We start from the raw sequence: 21,309 nt of genomic DNA, 5'->3' as shown, positions 1-21,309 counted from the left end.
CCGATGCACCAGATCTAGAGACGGAGGGAGGGGCATCACCCTCGAACTCTGTGGGGACAAAATCCCGCCCTGACTTCATTCTCTTACAAGTTTCCTGAGGATTCTCAGAACGAGTTAACTCAGAGTGAGTGTAGTACAGTCAAAGAGCATGGACCTGGGGTCTAATGTCTTTTCTAACTCTCCTCGGTTGCACCATCTTGGGCATGTTACTAGGCCCTTCTAAACCTCAATTTCCCTCATGCAAAAGGAGAGTAGCAAGATCTTCATTGCAGAGAGTTTGTGAGGCTCAAATCAGAACATAACCGAAAGCAACTAGCGGTGGGCCAGCACACAGGGTGCAATCTGAAATGTTACTTCCTGTTCCACTGAGGTTCCCTTGGAGAATGATGGGATGGAAGAGGGCAGAGTTGGAAGAGCCTGTAAAGCACATCTGTCCCAGCCTCCTCCTCAGACAGGGATCCCTTCTACCACATCCCCAACAGATGGGAAATCCGCGCTCTGCTTGGCAGGGATGAAATGAGAGGCCCACCACGTCCCGAGGGGTCCATCCTGTGTGGATGGGCTCTCACTGTTGGGAAGCTCTTCCTGTGAGTCAGCATTTGCTTCCCTCCACTTTCTACTCACTTAGAATACTGACATCTAAAAGCAACAACAAAACCACTAACAGTTCTTGTGCACCTACTTCACATCATGCACTGGCCTAGGGGCTTTTCAGGCATTACTGGATTTGATCCTCACAGTTCCCAATGAAGCAGAAATTAATATTGCCCTCCTAATGCAGACGAGGAAACCAAGGCTTTGAGAGGCGATGCAACCTTCCGGAAATGTCTTCCATAGCAAGTTGAAGAGCTGAGACTTGAACCCAAGTCAGTCTGACTCCAGATTCATGCAGTGATCCTTAGACTACATGGCTGCCCTCGGCAACTTGAGCATGTAGTGTTGTGTTAGATTCAGAGGAAGTGCTCAGCAAATGCAGAATGAGTGAATGAATGAACAAAAGAAGCATGTGCTAAATGCTAAAGAAGCATCCTATTGCATGGGGCGCCTGGGTGGCTCAGTCGGTTAAGTGTCCGACTTCGGCTCAGGTCATGATCTCGGGGTCCGTGAGTTCAAGCCCCGCGTCGGGCTCTGTGCTGACCACTCAGAGCCTGGAGCCTGTTTCCGATTCTGTGTCTCCCTCTCCCTCTGACCCTCCACCATTCATGCTCTGTCTCTCTCTGTCTCAAAAATAAATAAACGTTAAAAAAAATTAAAAAAAAAAAGAAGCATCCTACTGCAAAGTAGTCAGGAGCTGCAGTGCTATAAACTATGTTCTGTTGGGTCTTTCGGTACCTACTGGCTCATGCTGTCTTTGGAACTTAGCATCACATTTAAGCAGACACAAATGTAAAGTATTCACTCTGTCTAGTGTAACGTTTCCTAGGGGTGTGTGTGTGTGTGTGTGTGAGTGTGTGTGTATGTGCACGGGCATTTTCAGTGGTGCACCCTGGATCTAGCTGTATAGATTTTTAGCAGCATATTATAGTTACTGTTTAAGGTCCTTTATTATATTCCTAAAAACTACTCTGCTTTATCTTTTTTTTCAGTGAGAAAATCATAAAATGGAAAAGATATAGAAATCTGAGAGATTTGCTTATCATGTCTAAAACATACATGTATATTTTTAATTTTAAAATTGCATTTAATAAGATTTAGATACATTTTGAATTATTTTAAATGTTTATTCTCTTTTGAGAGAGAGAGGGAGAGTGCGAGCAGGGAAGGGCAGAGACAGAGAGGGAGACACAGAATCTGAAGCAGGCTCCAGGCTCTGAGCTGTCAGCACAGAGCCTGATGCAGGGCTCGAACTCACGAACCACGAGATCATGACCTGAGCTGACCTTGGAAGCTTAACAGACTGAGCCACCCAGGTGCCCCTAGACAGATACATTTTGAACAGATTTTGTGGCAGGTGGGGGAAGCTTTGTAACGATACCCAGGGCTCTACCCAGTCTCCAACCCTATTCCATATCTTCTCTCCCCACCTCCCCAAACCCCTACTGTTTTCAGTCAGGAGCATGTACAGAAAACCTCTGGATGGCACATAGGCTGCCCAGCATCCTGGCTGCCCACTGCAGCCCCTGCTTTGCCCCTGGGCCTGGTTCTCATCTCTGGCTCCTGCTTTTCCCTTGTGACTGTGGGCTCTGCCTTGTGACTTGATTCTACTGATCCAAGTGTGCACTTCTCTGTCCAAGTCCAGTGTCTGCACTGGTTCCCTAATGACCAAGACCAGCCTCCTGTTTCATCCTCTACTAGGGATGGGAGTTTTGTCTCAGAAGCCCAGTGTAGGCGTCCTTATGCCAAATCAGATCCCTGTTGTGTAAACACCATCTGAGGCCCATTGTTGGCCTTTGCGAGGAAGTCAGAATCCAATGCTAGTAGGGGAGGCAGGCATGCAAACATAGCATTGTGATATAACATAACATCGGACTATGGACAAAGGAATGCTGGCAACTATAATCTTTGGTTAAGTAAAGAAGGACTAACAATCCTTTTGTGTTTTGCTTTTTTTCTCTCTCTTGGTTAAACATTGTAACTCAGCTATATTTAATTTCACTGTGATCAGTCACAAACGCTTGATAAGAAAACTTGCAGACTGTAAGCGACTAGTGGCAGGGAGTAACTATTATCTTATTAGTTTCATTGTCAATTATTCAGCATTTCATGATGTGCAATTATGTCCTCAAAATTACTTGTGTGTCATGTTGAGGGCTGAGCATACATAGACAATTTGAATCAACCACCATGAAATGGATTAACCAGGTCAGCTAATTTTAGCAATGCGGGAAAACTCATAGCTATTATATTCCCCTTTACTATGGAGCATTGGTAAGAGGGTTTGTCACGAGTTAGGTTGTTCTAAGTCTCTATCCCATTGTGTATAAGTATAGACAAAGCCCTACGTTCATAACCCATTAATGTCAGATAAAATATGCAAGTCATATAGATACACACTGAACATATCCCAGAGTTCTTTCCAGCTATCATTTAGCAGATAATATCAAGACTACAGACTTCTCACATTCCCACCCACTCATAATACAAATTAAAATAGTGAGAATATTAAGAATAATGAAAATTTTATTTTTGGACTTTTAAAGTGTCATTCTTATGCTGTGTTCTGGATGCTCTTTAAAAAAAAAAGTTTGTTTATTGTGGGGGGGGGGGGGTGGGAGGGGCGGAGAGAGAGGGAGAGAGAATCCCAAGCAGGCTCCACACCATCAGTGCAGAGCCTGATGTGGGGCTTGATCTCATGAGCTGTGAGATCATGACCTGAGCCGAAATCCAGAATTGGATGCCTAACTGACTGAGCCTCCCAGGAAACCCTGGATGCTCTTTTAAATTTTTACATAATCAGTGAATCAGAACTTATTGGAAACTTTTGGTTCTCAGCCTGAGTTAGCCCCTATAGGGCTCAAAAGTAGGATGGCACCTGAGGACTGTTCTGCTCTTGTATAATCAAGAGTCTGGTTAGGAAGACCAAACTTGCCTGGAGGATTCTCCTCAAACAACTTGCAACCATGCATAAGTAGGTCTCATTGATAATCAGAGCTATAGGAGTTAAAAAAAAAAAAAAAAGAAATGATTTTTATGAGCTAGAATAAATAGGAGGAGCTCCTTTATTTAGGAGTAAGACCTTAGTGGAGGCTAGATGGATGCTCAGGATTATTGACTGTTTATTACATAAGAACCAGAAGATTCTATCCCCAAATATATAAGGTTGATGTTAATAGCTTACGGCATCATTAGCTCTGTTTCAACTGGAACTGGAACTGTCCTGTCCTGTCTTTTTTCTCATCAAGCCATCAAGCTTGAGAAGTCCCAGTTGTCAATTAACAAGTGTTTTCTGTTAGGATTATTTTAGAACTACTTCTCACAAAACAGCAATAAATAATATTGTTATGGCATTCTAGTACTGTAGGTGGGCACACCATAAACCGACGTCCCATGTCCAGCCCTCCCACCATTATCCCCACTGCTTGACGTTAGATTGCTCACAGCATGGAGAGGAGGGTGAGAGATACATTGGGGGGTGAGTGTATTTCTCAGCATCTTTCCAATGAGGCCTCGAGAGCTATCTACAGATCTAGCTGTATATGGAAAAGGAACGGCAGCCGTTTAGATCAGCGCTGGAAGCTGTGAATACAGTCAATATGTCTACTGAATGGTACATATGTTTGACTAGAAACAGACACATGGGTTTATGTGTATACAATTTCAGTCTGTGCAGGGCAAGTGAATTCTCTGGGGTCCTTGATGCTCACCACTCAACCTTGAAGAGAAAAGCTCTAAAACTGGCCCAAAATAAGGGAGAGGTAGCCATAGATTAGTGAAGACCGGGGCGAGTTCCTAGAGTAACTAGACTCCCCTGAAAGTGGGCCACCAACCCCACTCACATGTTTGCCTTATATGCGGGTGCTGCTGGAAATGCCCCAGTGAAGGCACAGCACAGCCTCGGATTCCATGTCCCCTCTCTGCCCCTGAAATACCACACAAACTTGCTCACCACGGTGCCCACCCACTACTGGCCTGGCTTCTTCAAAGCCCTGAAGAGCTGTAAAGATCCCAATCTCCCTTCCCTTTAACTAGAGCAGGGGCTGCTAAACGGCCTCTTGCTGCCTTTTGCGTGTGGTGCTAATTAACACGATCCAAGTTACAATATGTGTTAAAGATTCCAGTTTTGTTACTTATTTAATGAGCTTTGTGGGATTTGAACATGAGGCTCGAAGTAGCAGGGGAAACCTCATAATTAGTTTCAATTACAAGAAGTTCCTACGCATTAAGACTATTTGATGAACTGCAGAGGGAAGGAACTACCGACCAGATACAAATCACTGATTTTGTTGCATTTATTATTATACTTATTTTCTTCCTAATTAGTACTGATTGGCTTATGATCCTAATTAATGCAAAGGAATTTGGAATGGTATACAATGGTATGGATTAGAAGACGCCAGCATGCACAACTGCTACATTATTGCTAATTGTTATTTACACGAGGCCTGGAAGACTAAGTAATGCAATGCCTAATTAGCATTAAAGATATGGTATCCATTTCCAATTTACACTAAAGCAATGGAGATCAAATTGTTAGTTTAAAAAGCTCAATCTTTAGATTCCAAGAATTGCACCATGGCATAGTGACCTCCACCTGAGGGGAGACTGTTTTTTCTTGTCTTCAACTGCATCTTGCCAGGGCTTGGCTAGAACTTTGCAAAAAAAAGTTACACTGGAATACTCAGCATCACACTGGCAATGGGCTGTGGTGCTTAAGGATTAGAGCTGGGAGCCAACTGGCAAAGAGGCCAAGCATAAGGCCTCTGTTTACTGCAAGTGGAGGTGTGTGTGCTTGCTGGAGAGTGGGGTCTTGTGATGGTAGGCTTCTGGGAAGACCTCAGCCCATCGTGATGTCATGGTGACTGTGAGTGATGCCCATGGAATACTAGGGATGCCTGTTCTGGGGAGCCGGATGATCAGCCAGGATCAGAAGAGGCAGATGCGGCCTGCCTGATGCAGCTTGCTGAGAACAAAGAGAAAGCCTTGGAACAGACAGACTTAAATTTCAACTCTCACCCAAACACCCTCACGCAGCCCTGTTCATCTCTGATTACACCACTTTTCTCATGGCAAATGCTGGCCCCCAATCTAATCATCTGCACTCCCCTGGTGGGTGACAGGGCTCGAAGTAAACATGCCGGGTATATACCCTTTGGCTGAGACCTGCCGCTACTTCCTGTCACTGCTTCTGCATGGAAGTTTCTATCTACTTTGCCAGTTCCCTCTGCCCCTTTCTTCAATCAGCCCCTAATCTTTCCCCCTTTCCCGTCTGTCTTCTCCTTTGCTTCTGCCTTAACCAATCCCCTTTGGGATGAAAAGGAAGGATATTGAAGGAGCCAGGAGACCTGCCTGACTTGACCTTACAAGAGTCATTTCCCATCTCAGGATTTGAGGTTCTCTGTTGTATGAGGCAGAAATGCTAACATCTGCTGTTCTGTCCCTTCCTGACTGCAGTGCCTAGAACCTCGAACGGATAACACAAGTGAAAGCCCTTTAGAAGTTATAAAGTTGTAGATATGTGGGAAGGATTCTTAGAATCAGTTCAACCATTTTATCTTCACTGGGAGAGCTACCAGTGCCCCACGGAGTGAAGGTTAAGGCGAGAAGGTTAAGGCAACGGTGCTTCCCTTTCTCACTGTGGTGCTGACACAGCAAAGAGGCACTTCCCAGAGGTGACCTTAGAGCTGAACCGAGTCAAGAAGGGAAGGAGAAGACCCCTAACTTCACACGGACGTTCCTTTTCTCCACAGGTTCTGAGTGTGTTATACACTGATGGTCCCATGACACTGAAAATCTGGGCCAGTGTGAGCAGACTCTAGTTTATGTAATTCTCTGAGGGATTGTTTCGAGAAGACTTCATATTCCAGGTAAACATCCTTCCTGGCCATTAGGCTTTATTTAAAGATGCTATTCTCTGGAGCCTTGTCAGTATTTTACATAACATAAGCTCTGTATTGGGTTTTGGGGATCGCCTCATTCAAAGTTCACAATGGTCCTGTTGAGTTTTGATTTCTTAAATTTGGGAAAAGACATTTTCCTGACAAAGATCAAAAAAATTCATTTGCCAAAGTTACACGCCTGATATAAGTATATAATATAAAATATATATACCATTTCCCCCAAGACAAATAGTTATGGCCATAGGAAATTCATTATTTACTCCATTTTTAATTAGTTAATAAAATAACCATGTTAAGAAAACAATGTCACACACTTTACACAAATTTTTGAAATTGTATGATATGTCACACCTCATACATACTAAGCATATACAAATACAGTATGCATGTATTCTATACATGTATACAAATTTGGACTGCAGACTTTATATATAATTATCCATGTATGTTGTATATATTTGTATGTATATGTACATTTAAAAATGTGCTCTTCACATGTTTGCTTACAAAATATAAACAACATGGCCAGTTATGTATTTACTACCATGTAGCTTAAGACACAGGATATTGCCAATACCTGTGATCCTCCCATGTATGTTACCTTCACTCCCGACACAGTACCTTTGACTAAACTTGAAAAAGGTGACGCCCTTCCTTCGAGTTGAGATGCATTGTTCACACTAGGGTAAAAAGCTTGGGAGTAGCTTTCAAAGGTCTAGATTTTAGCTTCAATCACTCTCTTGGCTGGATATCCTTGTGTGATGTACAGAAATCCATAGGCAACCCTGCCCAACCTCCCTTTCCTTGTAGTTTTATCGTATATATGCAGACACATGGACCATGAATGCCATATTGCTTCTTTTTTTATACTTTTGAACCTGATAGAAATAGTCATATGTTCTTCTTGGTCAACATCCTATTTCTGAGATTCATCCAGGCTAATACATGTAGTTGTGGCTGGGTTGCTAATTTTCTTTGCTAATAGCATTCATTTGTATAAACAACCTACAATTTACTGATCCATTTACCTGTCAGTGGACACCCAAGTTGTGCCCAGTATTTTGTTAATGTTTTTTTTAAAATGTTTTTTAAAATTTATTTCTGAGGGGGAGGGGCAGAGAGGGAAACACAGAATCTGAAGCAGGCTCCAGTTTCTGAGCTGTCAGCACAAGCCCGATGCTGGGCTCAAACCCATGAACCATGAAATCACAACCTGAGCTCAAGTCAGACACTTAACTGACTGAGCCACCCAGGTGCCCCCAGTATTTTGTTATTAAAAAAAAAAATGAGTGTTTGGCATATCTTTCCTCATGCATGTGTGCATGAATTCCTCTACAGGAGATACTTAGGAATGGAGCTGCTGCGATTTTACCAAATGATGTCAAATTGTTCTTCAAAATGATTGTAGCAACTGATACTCTCAATGGCAGTATTGCTGTATAACCTCTCCAACCCTGGGTCTTATCAGATTTTAATTGTTGCCAATGTGGTGGACATGGCTTTAATTTGCATTTTCCTGATTACAAATGAAGCTGACAATGTTTCTGGTGTCCTCTTATGTGAAATGCCCTTGCGTGTCTTTCATCCTTGTTTTGTTTGTTTGTTTTTGTTTTGTTTTTTGTTACCAGGTTGCTTGCCTTTTCTTAATAAACTGTAGGAATGCTGTAAATATTCAGAATCTTTCACCTTTGTTGGTTATATGCAAAGCAAATACTTTCCCAGTTGGTAGTTTATCTTTACAATGTCTTTTGATAAACACTTTTTATTAAGAGAGATTTATCAATTCTTTATAGTTTTCACTTTTTTTTGCCTTGAGAAATACTTTCTCATCCTGAGGTCATAAAGTGTTTTCTAAAATTTTAAAGTTTCAGCCATCTCATTTAATTATGCACCTGAAAGTGTATTTTAATACATGGTGTTTTGTGTATTTGGATACATGGTGGGGTAAGTCTCTCCATCTTTTTTTCTTTAGGAGGACGTTACTTATTTATGAATCTGCCATTTACGCCCTTCATGTGAGTTTTAGACTTACCTTATAAAGTTAAAAAAAATCTTCTTGTTGAAATTTTGACTGCAATTCCATCAAACCTATAGGTCAGTTAGAGAGAATTGATACCTTTACGATAATGAGTCTATCCATCAATAAATAGCTTCCCAATCTCATTTTTTGTGTACTTCAGTAAGTCTCAATTTTAAAAATGAAATCATGCACACATTCTTTTTATCTGTTTGTAGGTAACTTATTTTTGTTATTATGAATCTGCATTTCTAAATACCAGCAATAAATAGAAATATACACCAAAAAGGCTTTTCTGTATTTATTTAGTAATTTTATCTTATTATACTTTTATCAATTTTGATAACTTGTACATGTATTGTTTCTGGATTTAAATGTAATCATTTCATAAGCTATTCTCTTTTTACTTTTCCAAACCTTATACCATTTATTTCTTTGACTCTCCTTATCTTGCTGGCTGAGACCTTTAATGCAACTTTGAATACAAGTGTTTACAGAGGGCATCCTTGCCTTCTTCTGATATTAAAGGGGAGGCTTCTAATGTTTCACTGTTAGATATGAGGCCTACTGGAGGCTTTTCTCTTGATATCCTTTACCAGGATAAGGAAGTTTCTTTCTTAGATTGCAGAAAGCTTTTGTCACAAATGAATGTTGACTTTTATCGGATGACTTCTGTATCAATTGAGATAATCATCTGGCTTTTTCCTTTTGTTCTGTTAATATGGGGAATCACATTAATATATTTTCTAATGTCAAATAAAAATTGTATTCCTGAGTTAAATCAAATTTTCTCAGAATGTATCCTTTGAAATTCATGACTACGTTAGTTTTTCCATTATTTTGTTTGGAATGTTTACATCTATATTTATGTGTGGGATTGACCATCTATTTGTTTGTTTTTCTTATTCTGTGTTCATCTGATAGTGATCTAGACTGCATCTTGGGGAGAGTTCCCTCTTCTCTGCTATGGGCAAGTTTGTGCAATAATGGAATTCTTGGTAAAGCTAAATACAATTCTTTTGGACTGGGTTTTACTGAGAAGATTTTAAACTATTGACTAAACTAATAACTTAATTTATTTAACGATTAAAGGGAAATTTGGTTTTTTGATTTCTTCTTAAATCAATTTTGGTAAGTTATATTCTCTAAAACTGTGCCCGTTTCATCTATGTTTTCAAATATGTTGGCATCTAGTTGTTCATAACAGATTAGTCTCTTCATCTTAAATGCTTTTGCAGCTGTCCACCCTCCATAACTGGTTTTCATCTTTCCTTCTTTCTCTATTACATATATTTTTGCCTTCTGTCCTTCCCTTCCTCCCTCAATTTTCTTGTCATACATTCATTAGTTTTAGCAGTCTTTTCAAACAAATGTCTGCCTTTGTTGACCTTCTCTGTTATATCTGTGTTTTGCATGTTATTGATTTCTGCTTTTATTTTTATGATTTCCTTCTACTTTCTTTGGGTGTATTCATTTAAAAATAATTTCTAATTTCTCAAGTTGCATAGTAAGCTTTTCTTGTTTTAGTCTTTCATCAAGCCTTTTTTATTTTCTAAAATAAATCATTAAACTTCTAAAATTTTTCTCTAAGAACCAAGCTAGCCGCACTCTACAAGTTTTGATATGCTGTATTTCCGCTAATATTTAATTCTAAATATTTTGACCCGTGAGTTAATTAGAAGTGTGTTTTCTAATTTCCAGCAATTTGAGGTTTTTAAAATTGCCTTTTCATTATTGGGTTTTAATCTAATTGCCTTTTGTTAGAGAATATGAACTCTGACATGATTCTGTGAAATTTGTTAGCTGTGCTCTATAGTGTGTCATCAATTTTCATTATTGTTCTATGTGTGCTTTGTTGTATTTTCTATTAGTTGGAGGTGGCATTTATGTATATTTATTGAAATTAGATTTGCAAGTTGTTTTTCTGCAATTTCCTATATCCTTTCTCAATGTGTTTTTGTTTGCTTGATCCATTACCGGGAACGATTGGTTGAAATGTTCCATTCTGAGATTGTCAATTTCTTTCTGTCTTCTTTGCTTTATATAGTCTTTATCTATGTTATTATATACATACAAGTTAGAGATTTTATTACTTTGGAATTTTTATTTATTTATTTATCTTATATAATTTATTGTCAAGTTAGCTAACATACAGTGTATACAGTGTCCTCTTGGCTTTGGGGGTAGATTCCTGTGATACATGACTTACATACAATACCCAGTTCTCATCCCAGCCAGTGCCGTCCTCAACACCCATCACCCATTTTCCCTGCCACCATCAACCCTCAGTTTGTTCTCTGTATTTAAGAGTCTCTTATGGTTTGCCTCCCTCTGTTTGTAACTATTTTTTTTACTTCCCCTCCCCCATGGTCCTCTGTTAAATTCATGTTAGAGATTTTAAATCCTCTTGGTTTTAACTGAACAATAAATCATCAAGGTTGTGTTATGATCCTTTTGACCACCAAAAACTTTTTATAGGCAAAAGTCATTAAAGGCTATTGTGGCTTTTATTAAAGGCTATTATTATATCAGTATATCAGCTTTCTATTACTATTTATGTGGTATATTTTTCCTATACCTTTATTCTCAGTCATATGTTTTCATGTATTTTAGGTGTATGTCTTATAACCAGCATTTTTCTGGATTATGAATTTGAGGATCCAATCTGACCTTTTTTTTTTCTTTTTAAAATTTGTTAATGTTTACTTATTTTTGAGAGAGAGAGACAGAGAGTGAGCAGGGGAGAAGTAGATAGAGAGGGAGACAGAGAGAGAGAGAGGGAGATACAAAGCAGGCTCCAGGCTCTGAGCTGTCAACACAGAGTCCAACGTGGGGCTCGAACCCTCGAACTGTGAAATCATGACCTGAGCTGAATTCGGATGCCCAACCGACTGATCCACCCAGGCACTCCGGAATCTGATCTTTAAAAAAACTTTATGTTTGCTGTGATTATTAATATATTTGGATTTGTTCTTTATATTGTAGAATTTTCAGTTTCTTATGTTTCTTCCTTTTTTGACTTATTTATTTTTTGCCATTCATTCCCCCTCCCCTGACCCTCCTTTACTGGTTTGTAAATTACACCTTTAATTCTACCTGTTTATGGATACCCTAGACATTCTGAAATCCATATTTAATAATGTTGAAAATTAGTTATTATTAGCCTTTTCCAAAACAATAAACTTGGAGTATTTTAATCTTATTACTCCTAGGCATTTATACTATAATTATTTAGTATTTTCACTTCTATCTTTTTCTTAACATTGAAAACTAGACATTATTTTTATTGTTTTGTATAGCCAATATTTGTATATTTAAATTTATCCACCTTTTCCCCCATTCTCTTTGTTCACTATATTTTCTCACAACTCAGGTCTTCTTTCTGGGAATATATAATATCTAATATATTTTTATTTTATTTATTTATTTTGAAGTATATACTCTGGAAATCTCTTTAGGGAGAGTCTATCAGTAGTAAACATTCTCAGTTTTGTCAGACTTAAAATACCTTTATTTTTGTTTTTGGAAGATTGTATTGCTGTTAACATTTTTCCAGCCTGACAATTTATTTTTCTCTCAGCATTTGGAAGGTAGTTTGCAACTGTCTACTGGATTTCATTATTCCTGTAGAGAAGTCAGTCAAAAAGCCTAATGGTTGTTTTTTTGAAGGTCATTTATCTTTTCCTCCTGGCTGCTTTCTGATTATAGTGTATCTACCTGGAGAATTTTTTTTTTTACACATATCCTGTTAAATTGCTTGGGCTTTCTAATTTTGGGGGTCCTTGCCTTTAATCAATCCTGTACATTCCTAAGAATAATTCTTTTCCTTATTCCTTCTATGATGTCTTTTTTTGGACCTTCAATAACATATGTGAAAAATGTGCTCTTTAGCCTATGATTCTCTAAACCTTTTTTATTACTTTCCACTGTTTTTATGTTACACATATTTTCTTTGGACCTGTCTTCCAGTTCAACAATTCTCTCTTCAGTTATGACTAATTTGTTATATCATCTGCCACTGCATTTCTAATTTAAATTACTACAAATTTCATTTTTAGAATTATATTTGGGTAGATTTTAAATATATTTGTCCTATTTCACAGTCCATTGTATAGATTTTAAATAGATTTGTCCTATTTCACTGTCCATTGTATTTATTCTTGTCTTGATGCCCTCCTTTATGGTATCAAACATATCAAGCTTGCTTAGTTTATATTTGAGGGTGATTCACATTTTGTAGACTCGGTGGGTCTAATTGTACACTTTCTTGTTTCTGCTATTATAAAAGCTTGGTCCTTCATTCATTTTGGATATTTTATTATCATTCATGTTTTGAGCATTTTATGTGTGAGAATTCTTTGAGTCCATGGTTTCTACCAAGACAGGAGCATTTTATTTTTATTTATTTATTTATTTATTTATTTGTTTATTTATTTATTCATTCATTTATTTAAAAGTTTATTTATATATTTTGAGAGAGAGAGTGCAAGCGGGAAAGAGGCAGAGAGAGAGGGAGAGGGAGAGAGAGAGAGAGACACAGAGAGAGAGAGAGAGAGAGAGAGAGAGAGAGAGAATCCCAAGAAGGCTCCATACCACCAGCACAGAGCCCAATGTAGGGCTTGAACCCATGAACCATGAAATTATGACCTGAGTCAAAGTTGGATGCTTAACCAACTGAGCCACTTAGGCATCCCAAGACAAGAGCATTTTAAACTAAAATTTGGCACAATTATTTTCACATCACACACAAAAAAGGTTTTTATTTTGGCTCTTATTCATGTGAGAAATGTCTTGTGGTTAAGATTTCTCAGAGGTGACTGGTCCCTCCAACCAGAGCAGGGGCAGACAAGATTCCTTTCCCTCTTTGTGAGGTCAGTTACATTAGTTATTGTTTCACTGAGAGTTTTATGTGTAAACTCTAGTCTTTATGAAGGGATTTTTGGCCCATACCTTCTGTATTACATGGGTGCTACATTTGTCTTCTATTCCCTACATGCAGCCTGATAAACCAAAAAGTTTGGACATCGAGGCATAAGCTGATGCCCCTTAAAATCCATCAAATTTAAGATTACTTACCTCTTTGTATTAGTGTTTTTTAATCAGTTTTAGCTTCTCAGACCACCCCTTACCCCAACAAACATACAAACCTAGGCATGTATTTAAAAAGATACCTTGTGGGGACGCCTGGGTGGCTCAGTCAGTTAAGCGTCCGACTTCAGCTCAGGTCATGATCTCACAGTCCATGAGTTCGAGCCCTGCGTCGGGCTCTGTGCTGACAGCTCAGAGCCTGGAGCCTGCTTCAGATTCTGTGTCTCCCTCTCTCTCTGCCCCTCCCCCACTCATGCTCTGTCTCTGTCTCAAAAATAAATAAACATTAAAAAAGCAATAAAAATTAAAAAATAAAAAGATGCCTTTTGCACTTTATCCAGTTTTTAAAGATTTTTCTATCAAAAGATTTTTAAAGAATGTCTTGTCCGCTCTATCTTGAAAATAGAAATGTGTTTGTGATTTTAATTTCAAATGTTGATACAAAGTGACCTACTAACTTCTGTCCTTAATATCATAACTAATTTTTTTTAGTTTATTTCTTTATTAAAAGAGAGAGAGCATGGGAGAGGCAGAGAGAGAATCTCAAGCAGGCTCTGCACTGTCAGTGTGGAGCCCCATGTGGGGCTCAAACTTATGAACCACTGAGATCATGATTAAACTGAAATCAAGAGCTGGGTGCTTAAGTGACTGAGCCACCTGGGTGCCCTTTATCAATACTATTGATTATTTTTTTTCTTAGCCTTATTCAGACAATCTGAAATTCAGTTAATTAAGTGAAGATGCTATACAATAAATAAATTGCAGCTTCCTTTTGAAAAGTAATGTTTGACTTGTTTGTATAATTATATTCTATGATGTGGAATTTTAAGCCATTTTTCTTTCCAAATCCTGAAACAAAACTTGGGAATGTGGCATCCACATCTCCTCCTTCCAAATCTCCTGAATGTGTGTACATTTCTATTTTTTTCTACAAAAGGGTCTATAACTTTTAGCAGAACCTAAAATAAGTATATAAACTTAAAAAAAGGTTAAGAATTGCTTATCTTAGAGGAATATCAACAATGAAAAAGGTTCACATTTATAGGAGAATTCTGGAAACTATGTCTGGGAAAAGGGAATAAAAAATATCCCATGAGAAACAGCATATATAGCTATATCTATCTGTACATGTTTGTTTGTCTAACTAGAGACTGATTTGCCTATTTACACAGAATCAACACACATGCCCACACTATATATGCCTGTACGTGCTACTCTGCTAAAATGAAACAGTAAATTGGAATAACGAATGGAGTTACTGATAATAAATTTACTTTAATTATGTTTGTTTTTCTACCACAAGCTTAAGGATAGTAAAGATTTTCACTGAGAGAACCAAATCGGTCATTGCTGGGAAAACCTGGACAGGACTTCCAACTAAAATGGGTAATTCTAGACTAACATTACCCATCTTGACCTCCCTGCCAGGCTTGGCACCAAGTGACGGCTGTTTCCATAAATCACATCTTCCTCCCAAAGACGAAGATATTTCAGATATTCAAAAGAATGTGGCGGGGCTTTGAAAGCATTTCGAAGAGAGCTCTAAAACATTTTGAGCAGAGGCAGCTGCACGAGAAGCTGTGTCGTCTAGTCACTGCCGGGCAGGCAATAATCCTCGTGCAAGGGTTTGGCTGCCAGTGGCTCCGTGAGTCTCGTTATTCCCGTATATCTCCAACGTCATACATGACTGGAGAATGGTCCACAAAATAATTCAGAGGGCTGTTATGCAGAAGGATCTTTAAATATGTTAGTCTCTGATTATGTCTCTGGGATAAGGTGACACATTGCCATCTCAAGGGGCAATGCCCACGGGGATGGAGATGTCTGCTAATGACACTAGTAGAAGCAATATCGCTTTACAATTGGTCCTAGGCTACGCTGTGCTTAATGTGTGTGTTTCTTCCTCCCATTAAAACCAAAAGCCTAGAAATTGCCTGTTCCTTTCCTCCGGCAATAAGACTCTACTGGAGTATTATATACTCTAGTTTTCTGTTCCAAATATTGTTTTTTAAAACAGAAAGTCTTCTGTAGTTTCCCCTGCAGGATCTCTGTGCCCATCATTGTAAATCTGGGAGGGAATCATGGTACTTTGAAAATGCAGCTGGTTAAAGGTTGAACCCTGAAAGGAACACTGAAAATGAACAGTAGTCCTCCTATAAGCTGATTAAACGTAACCCTGAGGATACAAAATGGTGGATTATAGAGTGATTACTGAACAACTCATAGGGCAACTACACACTATAAAAACAGAACAGTAGTAATGTAGATTTAAATTAAGGCCATTTAGAGAAGATGAGGAAGAATCATCACACAAGTCACTGTGGCCTTGGGTGAGGTTCATACAAAATAAATATGACTATGCTTCTTGATGGATTCCATGGCTTGATCAACATTAATCAATGCATGAGTCCAGAATTATTATTATTACCATTATATTGTTAAATGCAGGGTTGTCTGGGCCACTTACAAGACAGGAACAGCAAACACAGCTCTAGAGAAGCAAAATCTGGCCAATGTGAGACTCTAATGAAGTTAGAAGTTATTTGAAAGTGAAAGCAATGGTACCTGATGCTTATCTCAGAGTGGGTGAACATTCTCTGCAAACTGAGTGTGGACTCTTGAGCCTCCTATGTAAACTTTAAATCACCACAGGCTACATCAGGAATGACAACAATTAATAACGTAATAACCAACATGTGCCCAGTATGTGTCAGGCACTGTTAGAGCAAAGTACTTTAGATGTAGGACCTCCTAAATCTACTCCACACCTTTATGGTGTATAATCATAATCACAGCCATGACCACAACACCACCTTATCATTGTACGCCATTTTGTAGTTATATCATATATGGTCTTGTGGTTCTACACCTCTTATAAGACAGGCAGGCAGGAAACAATCATCTTTTGATAAGTGACAAAGCCTAAAATCAGAAAAGATGGGTCCCCTGAGCAAAGATGGACAGGAAACAGGGATTTACTGTTGTGGTTCTTCCCGTGGTTTCATACCATCACAATCCATTGGCAAAGGGTAAACAGTAAGGGGTTACTTAACCAGGCTGACAGCTTACAGCTGTCACTAAGCCCAGAAGAAGCCACTCAAGCTGGCTTGGGCGGATGGCTGTTTCTGGTGTTACTTGGCAAGAGGAACAAGGGCTGCTGTTGCAGCAGGAAGGATTGAAATTACATGTGCCAACCTGCTCCAACCGGAAGGGCCATGGGACGGTGTCTGTGAAGAGCACGGACTCTGGAGTCGGGCTGGCTTAGGGTAAATCTTTGTTCTACTCCCTGTGAGCTCTATGTCCTTAAAAGTCTACCTCACTTCTCTGGGTGTCAGTTCCCTGATCTGTGTAATGGGGATAATGGTAATATCTATTTCTTAGGGCTGCTCAGAGGAAAGATGAAGTTATACATATAAAACACTTAGAATAGCACCTAACACTTAATAAGCCCTTAATGGTTACTTATTATTTAAAAAATTATTTCATACCTTTTAAATTCTCTAATCTTGCTTTGATATGTACAAAAAAAATACAATCCTATTACTCTATAAACTAAAATGACTTTATTCACATACTCCCTCTCCTCATTTTACTGTGTTCCTAATCGGGATTTATTCACTAAGCCTGACTCCCACCCAATAAGTTCTTTTTTTTTTTTAATGTTTATTTATTTTTGAGAGAGACAGAGACAGAATGTGAGTGGGTTAGGGGCAGAGAGAGAGGGAGACACAGAAGCAGAAGCAGGCTCCAGGTTCTGAGCTGTCAGCACAGAGCCCGATGCGGGGCTCGAACTCATGAGCTGTGAGATCATGACCTGAGCCGAAGTCAGACGCTCAACCGACTGAGCCACCCAGGCACCCCCCAGTAAGTTCTTCATGAGGCTTGGGAGTTTAAAGGCTGAGTGTCCTCAGGAAATATTTGACAGGGGTTTTCAGCAACCCCTCAGAGAGCACACATACTGTCACTGCAACTATATAGTTGGCTTAAGTGAAGCCATCCTGTGACCTTGGACAAGTCTCTCAATTGCTCTAGAACTTGGTGTTGCCATCTATAACATCAGGTGCAGAAACAAAAAAGGCGTCCTCAGCGTGTGGACTGGGTTTGCAGAGGACACTGCTACAGGAGCCCCTGACTCCTCACTAAAACTTGGATGCCCTACGCCTACCTCACCCTTGTCCCACCAACGATGCCACACTCACTTCCAAAGCCTTTAAAAGTGGAGGTCACAAAAGTCTTTCAAAGTAGCCTTCATAAGCCTGTGGGGAATTAAATGACACACTGGGAACAGGAATAAAATAAGAGGAAGAGGCAAATATTCAGCTAGAGGGAAAATACATAAAACATAGCACTTTCAGTCTCTATAATTACCTATACAGAGAATAATTTACCTTTTGCTCAGGAAACTTGATATTTTACTGGTATGGATACAACCAAAAAGTTGCATTGTTACTTGGTTAAATAGGCTTTTCAACAACTCATGCAAAGTCAGAAGAGTTGGTCGGCGGGGTGGGGGGGGGGGGGTGTAAAGCCAGAGTCGCAAATAAAGAAAAAAAGACTCTAGGCAGGGAATACCCTAAATGATCTAATAATCACAGAATCATCTAAATTAGATGTGGAGGGATGGAGCTTGTGCACCAGCCCCCTGAGAGGACTGCTCTAGAAAGCCAAGGTATGTGGATCCTCCAGCCCAAGTCCCCTGCCTCCCCAGGCCGGCTCCCTGCCATATGCTTGCTTCCCAGACTTTCTGCTTTTATGCATTTCAATGATGCTACCATTTTCCTCACCCGATTTGTATATTTTACACCTGTATAGGAGAATGTTATTGGAAGTGTCATTTATTCCAGAGCCGTGAAGCCACAAATGGCGATTCACTCCAACAGGAACTTCAATTCATACAATCAAGCAATTGAGGGGCTTTTACTACCTTTAACTCCACCCCACCTTCCTCAAACTTCCGCTTTATGGGGAGCTCTTTTTATGCTTCCTACAATAAGCCCGCTCTGAATATAAATGCACATTTCCGACGTATATGGCACTTTCGAACAGCGTGAATAGAGAATCTTGGAAAGATGCTACAGTGAAGCAGCCACAAACGTAACACCCTGTTGTTTTTATTGCTAATTAGAAACAAAACACAAGTTCGACCTTATTGCAGGCTAATCAGCTATTAAAACTAAGCGCTTCTTTAAAAAACAAAAATCAAACTTGGTTGCCTCCTTTAGATGCATGAAAAGAAAAAAAAAAGCATCTCTGCGCTGATGCAAATTCACTGAATAGTTCCTGTGTACAGTGTGAAACGTGGGCAAGGCAGTCAGTAATCTCCGGGCAAAGACACGGCTGCCGTCATAACCCCTAGATGCTCGTCTCCTGGAAAGTCCTGCTATTGTCAGAAAGATGAATTCTAAAACAACTCTATATTGTGCCATCTGCAGATTTTATTGACAAAGATGTCAAGTCCTGCACAACTGAAAGTTGTTTCCCTTGTCATGAGATAAATAAGCAGGTTTGCTAGAGCTCTCAGCTTTATTCAATTTGCTTAGATACAAGGTGACTGTAAGCATTGATTCCATGTAAGACCGGATATAGATTTTTTAAGGGAGGTACATGTCCTGAGAGTTAGATTCACCTCTAGAAGCCGATGGCTTTGCAGCTTGGCTCACAGATCCAAGGAGAGAGAGAGCAAAGCCACTGGAACCTGAGAGATTATGATGAGACCCAGCAAACCGGGTTGACCAGCTTTCATTGCTGGGCCTTGGGGATTCACAGCCTGCTGCAGCTGGAATTGAGAGGCTTAAAGATCATCCAGGACAGTGGTTCTCTAACTTGAGCATGTGTTAGAATCTGGGGGGCTTGTTGGATCACAGGTTCCCAGTACCAGAGGTCCTAATTCAGCCCTTTGGGGCTGAGGCCTGAGAATCGGCATTCCAAACAAGTTCTTAACTGAGGCTACTGCTTTCTGTCAGGCGGCCTGGTCTAACACAATGCTCTTGCTTTACAGGTGAATGAATACACCGAGGTCCTGAGAAAAAAAAATACAGATTTGTAGAGGTTGCACCCACACAGGCCTAGAAACCCAGTGTTCCCTGCCTTCATATTCAGGGTCCTTGGCATTTCCCTAAACCATGCTTGCAGCCCTTCTGCCTGCTACACACAAACATAACCTCCATCTAGAGATGAAGAAGCAGTTTCTGAAGCTGGAGGCGGGAGTGGAGTGCTTTCTTCCTGCCAGAGACGTCTATGCGTTCATTCAGGGTAACAGCCTCCATGCTTGAGAAAAAAGGAAAAGGCCTTTGGAAATTCCTCTCTAAACTCCTGCTGGTCAGAGGAGAGGAGGAGCCAGGGAGGCGTGGGGCTCTTCAGAAATGGGACTTGGTTGTCTTACACAGTAATGAGTTTCCAAAGACTAGAATTCTTTCCTTAGCAGAGGAATGTGGCAGAAGGTATTTGTGAATCAGAAAAGCTATTTGGGGTTGGGTGACCTCTCAGGTACCTTCTCACTTTGAGATTCTATGATCTATGAAATTGTCTTTTTTAATACATGTTGTAGTAAAACGTCCTCATTTCTACCTTACTAAACCATAGTTTGCAACGAGATGCAAGCTGTAATCGAATAATGCTGACCCCTGAACACTGTTAACTGTGCAAACTACTATTTCCTGAGCCTTATTTTGGCAATTTAGAAAATACGTGTCCTGACACTTGTATTAAAACACACCCAGTCACTGTACATCCGCTTAACTACTTTATTGTCTTCTCAGCTTTTCTCGATATCTGAGATTATATTATAGACTTAATGCCTTGCTTATTGTCTGGGCCCATGGAGACCAGAATACAAGCTCTGTGAGAACAAAACTTCATGTCTCTTGGCCACTGCTCTAAACCCAGTGCTCACCTGTGTTCAGTGCCGGGCACACAGTGACACTGGATCAGTATCAGCTCAGGGAATGAAGTCTGAAGGTTGCTTATGTCCAAATTAGCCTCTACAGAGGTTTCCAGCAACGTTGAGTTTAGTAACCAGGAAGGAACTCCTATATTTACAAATGTATTAAATAAAGAACATGAATGGAGAAACAAGATGGTTTCCTATGTCTTCCCTGCCAGTTGGTATACATATGTATACGTACAGTAGGTGGTGTTAAGAAAAATAACGAATATTCAATTGTCTCAACTGTGTTTTCTTGAAACCTAGACATGTTTTGTTCCTCTTAAAGCCTCTCCATGTAAGAGCCCCGTCATCAGCTCTATCAGTACGGCTCAAAGTTTCAGATTTGGTCAACACATATACAAGGAATCACCTCATATCACCTATATGTAGTGGCATCGTGTAGCTTTGTAATCACTGCCATGGACCAAACTTTACTAAGTTGTTTTTGAAATCATGGAAGATAACGGCATTGAGAAATTTTCACTGATTTCCATTTTGTTTCAAGACTGTGCACTGAGCCTCAGGCTGAGTCAAAGTTCTAATAGTCATGCCAATAGTATGCTGAATTTGATGAAACTAAGGCAACTTCTTTGAAGTCGTCCTAGAACAAAGGGCCGAACAAATATGAAAGGCTTATGGATAAAGTTAAAAACAGGCAGTTTCCAGGAATACAGTTCCAAACAGAAAAATACTGAACAGACCGGAGTTGACTTCTTGGATTGCTAAGGGAGGCAAATGCAGATTTGGGTTGGGTCTGTAAGGTCAGGATTGTTTCATGGAGT

At 39.7% G+C, this 21,309-nt stretch overlaps 1 protein-coding gene across 3 annotated transcripts in view; it reads right to left on the bottom strand.

Annotated features, from left to right (window-relative positions):
* Window positions 1-21,309, bottom strand: part of SETBP1 (SET binding protein 1) — a 376,077-nt gene that overhangs the window by 65,936 nt on the left and 288,832 nt on the right. The gene's annotated exons all lie outside the window — the stretch shown is intronic.

The sequence above is a fragment of the Panthera onca genome, chromosome D3, assembly GCF_046562875.1.
Source record: "Panthera onca isolate mPanOnc1 chromosome D3, mPanOnc1 haplotype 2, whole genome shotgun sequence".
NCBI classification, from domain to species: Eukaryota; Metazoa; Chordata; class Mammalia; order Carnivora; family Felidae; genus Panthera; species Panthera onca.
The sequence above is the reverse complement of the archived record's forward strand: the minus strand, read 5'-3'. Positions and strand labels throughout refer to the sequence as shown.